The sequence below is a fragment of the Crotalus tigris genome, unplaced genomic scaffold (assembly GCF_016545835.1).
Source record: "Crotalus tigris isolate CLP2741 ecotype Arizona unplaced genomic scaffold, ASM1654583v1 scf7180000018043.2394770, whole genome shotgun sequence".
Taxonomy (NCBI): domain Eukaryota; kingdom Metazoa; phylum Chordata; class Lepidosauria; order Squamata; family Viperidae; genus Crotalus; species Crotalus tigris.
Genome location: NW_024096792.1, coordinates 1,714,229 through 1,718,801, shown reverse-complemented (window position 1 = coordinate 1,718,801; position 4,573 = coordinate 1,714,229).

The window sequence follows — 4,573 nt, the reverse complement described above, 5'->3', positions numbered from 1 at the left end:
TTGGAATAGTTTGCACTTTTCCTTATACCCTGACTCAAGTTGGAGTCATTGTGAAGCTGTGGTCCATTTCTTATATTAACAAGATAATCAATTATGCTTAATACCAAGTAGACGTACCTAGGAATGTATGGTGCAAGTCTCTGTTAAATGAAATGACTGCATTGCATCAATACTTTTAAACATCAGCTACAGCAGTGGTTCTCAACTGTTTTAATGCCGCAACCCCCCAACCGGTCATAAGTCGAGGACTAAACTGGTCGTAAGTTGAGGACTTTCCCAGCCCGGGAGCACTGCGCATGCGTGGTGCCACCCCCTGCGCTGCCCAAAGCGTAGCTGGCAAGCGGCAGAGACGGAGCAGGCCGACCACCGGCTGGGCCACCAGCTGGCCCAGCCCAAGGGAGGTAAGGCACCCGCCGGAAAAGGGGAAAAAATGGCAGACAGCCTTGCTTGGCGACCCCCGTGAAATTGTCGATCAACCCCAAATGGGGTCGCGACCCCTAGGTTGAGAACCGCTGAGCTACAGGTTATAAACCTAAATATGGCATATCACAAGTATATGACCTCCTCTTACTAAGAACTATTTTATTCCTCATACTAGAGAATTCTGAGAGAAAGGAACCAAATGTTTCACTTGTGCAATTGCAATTTGAGAAGAATCTGTGAGAGAGACTTTCTTTTGGTCCATATATTTGCAGAAGAATGTTAAAAGCTATTTTGCTTATGTTTGATTCTTTGGGTCACATTCCAAGTGTATCCAGTTGAAAACCATTGCTTAATATGTTGAGTACCTGATATTAATATTTTAATTGAAAAAAAGTGATATTCTGTTTGGAAAGACTTCATAACATTTGCTCCTTGGCCAGGCTGCACTGAGGTTTTATCAAGTAAATCAGTATGTTCTAGTGTTTCAGAAAGTAACTATTCTTTGCATTTTTTTTTTAAACTTGTGTCTCAAAGAACAATGAGTGGGAGCTAATCTCAGGAATGATGCCCAGATCATTATATCAGTGGGAGCCTTCAGTGTGATCTTTAGAGTGTAATCTTGCAGGGTACAGCTATTCGGGCCAAATCCTAAACAATCTCCTGAGTATGATCTTATTCTCCAGAAGCCATACATAGGATGGTTAAATGGGCAGGTATATATACCCTCCCCCCCAAAAAAACCAAACCCAAAGATAGAGAGCTTCCAAAAGGCTAATTGCTGGAAGGCTTTCATGCTCCAACCTGCTTGGATTTTACATAACATTTGTTGAAGAGTTTTTAGAAATCATTTAGGTAACATTAGTCAATTGCTAATAAATTTTTCCAAGCTATTAAAACAATCCAGAGAAAACTAGGAACTGGGTATAAGCTATACAATGGTTACTTCAGTTGATATGAGGACACTCACCTTAAGAAATATCAGAACTACTAAAATGCTGATTTGCACAATTGCAGATGTGAGTAAAATGGTGATCATGGAAAAGAATGTTAGGACTAAACTATTTTTTTGATATCATTTCTGGATGATAATCATAAGCACACAATGGAAAATATCCTCTATTTCAAAACTTCATCCCAAGAAAGCAGGACTCTTGGGACAGTTTCATTCCAAAAGGAACTTTTATTAGGAGAAGCTGATAGCAGGCATAGAAGGCAGGATCTGAGGGTTTCCCGCTCAGATCAATAGGTTAAAGGAATCTCCAAAAAACCCCACCCCAACAGTTCATCCGGTGAATTTGAATGGGTCAATTCCCATGTGTTAAGTCTACTGTGGGAACGGAGCTGATAACAGAGTCTGTTCCGATGCCCATTGGGTCTTCGCACCTTTCTCTTCCACAGCAAGAGATAACCCAGATGGCTGGAGGCACATTCCTTTCTCACCCCAGGTTGACATCAAAGGAGAAACAGTTCAAAGAGCGAGCATGTAGAAACAGCAAAGAGAATATATTGTAGCAAAGCAGAAAGGGCATCCCTAGAGCCTTCCCACCTCCCCTCAGGAGAATGGCAGAACCCACAGAAAGAAAGGAAAAGAAATGAATTAGACCCCCTCCCCCCCAAAAAAAGAAATGGGTTCTGACAGATGTACTCAGTCTATACTGGAGATGTAAAAATCCTGGGAAAAAAATCTTGCTCTATAAATTCTCCTTTGCTCTTAAGAATAAAAGCTGCTATTTGGACAACTTATCAGGGATATATTAACTAGTATTTTGATTTTGTAACAATGTTAAAAGCAGAAAGTGATCTTTTCACATATATTTAAAGGAAAAATAGAGACTCTGTTGTATATTTCATTCTGCCTTTATTATTGCCATTGGTGAAGGCAACAAGAGCTGCTCATATGTTGGACTGAGTCAGAAACTGCATGAAAATGGATTAAAGGGAAATGTTTATTTCCTTGGCTATGGTAAGACTAGTACAATAATCAATTTATTTAGATTTGTGCATGAAAAGTGTTTTTAAAACAATATCTTGTCCATGTCAGGTAACTGATGAGTGTAACCACTGAAATGGTGGTGAGGGATGTTTTCTCCAAAGAAACAAGGACTAAATGCATTCTATGAAATTTACCTCCAAGTAACGTGTATATTACTTTGCTATAACGAGAAGCAATAGTAACTCAAATTAATGAATGGATCTGTATCGCAGCGAATAACATCTTTTAGAAAAGAAATATTAGAAATTGTGATTTTTTTTTCTCAGATTATGATTTTCAAGTTGATACATAAAGGTATCAGGAAGCTTAGATGATGCGGTATTGAAAGAGACTATCGTTCCTGTTAGCATACCTCAGGGTGTGATTAGAATTCAAACAGTGTTTTCATATCTAATGGAATGTTCCGTTCTGAATCTGTAAAAATATCCATTTTTGTGATCATCTGAGGTTTTTTTTACTTCCAAAGTGTAGATAAATATGAGAAATGTAGGCTGCATTTTTTTACTTTTAAGGAAATTAAAATAGAATAAGTTCCCTGTATGTATTCTATCTAGTGTGCAGTATAAATGTAGAATAAAGTTGCTACTATTTGTGAATGAAAGAATGGACATAAAGTATTTTTAAGTATACCCTAAATATTGGTCATATTTGCAATTTCTGGCTAATAGCACTATTTTGTTGCTATTTAGAACTCACTCCAAATAATTAACATTGTTTGGGCAACCACATAGTGTATTGAAATTTTGAGATATTCACATTAGAAAAAATGATGCTTGATATTGCTGTTGATAAGGCTTAAAATATCAAACTGCTTCGTTCTGCATAATAACAGGCTGTTCCTCTGAACTGTGGCACTGGCAGACATTCTGTGTAGAAAACCTTTACTGCTCATTTATTAAATTTGTATGTCACCGATCTTGCTATTGAGTGATTCTGAGTGGCTTGCAACACTATAAAAACAAGAATTTAAAAACGTAAAAATTAAGATAAGTTGGGTCAAAGTAGGAAGCAGTACACGAGCAGCATGCAGGTGGGATCTTAGTCCACTAGCTACTTGGTGTAAAATGCCCCCAAAGGGGCCTTATAATGTGGAGAATGTTGTACTATTTAAGCTTAAGATTCTAGGGTGTTAAAATTTTCTTCAGAGGTTTTCCTTCATAAGAGAAATAACTATAGTGGCTAAAAATAATCTTTTTATGTGGAACATCCTGCATTTAAACATCTAAATAAGAAAACTTGGAGGACAAAAACCATCCTAAACCTATTTTAAGTGTTTTATAAAATTATACACACAAACTGATAATATAGTAAAGATTACTAAAGACCCATTGAAACAAGAATGGCTTGCCTGACATCTGATTCTGATCTGCATGGCAGTTCTTTATAGTCTTGCAGTCAACATGGTCCCATGGACAAATCATTTCTAATTAGCTATGATGGTGGCTGATGCTGAAAACAAAACTAACTCTGGGATGAAATATTTTAGGAATGCTATCCTCTTCTTTACAAAGAGGTTACATTAGAGTAACATTTGTTTCTGGGCTGCAAACATACCGTATTTTTCCATCTATAAGACGCACCCTTGTATAAGATGGCCTCCAATTTTCTAAACAAAAATTCAGAAATCAACATTTTAAATATTAAACAAACCACATCTTTAGTGGCAGTAGAATAAGTGGCCATGCCATCACACAAGGGAGGCGACTACCTCCAATCAGATGATGCTCTGCAGGCTTAGTCCCGCCCACCCCCTCGGCCATCAATCACTGTACTGAGGCGGCTTCCAGGGACCTCTTGCGGCTTTAGCCCGAGCTGTGCCAGTGAAAAATAGGTCATAGAAGGCAGCTTCAGTGGGACCAGCGGCATCCTTGGGGCAGTGTGATCCTCCAGCATCAGGCGGCATCTCGGGCTGGCTTTCTCCCCTCCAGGCGGCATCTTGGGCCAGCAATATCCTCCTGCACCAGGCGGCATGGCAGCAGCATGTAAAGAACCCACACAGGCATGCCTTGGGCTGCGGAGGTTACCATTATTTTTTCGTGCATAAGACGCTGCGCTTGTATAAGATGCACTTGATTTTTGAACAGGGTGTTTGCAAGAAAAAAATAGCATCTTATACATGGAAAAATACGGTCCATTTTTTTATCAGTTTTAGTATGT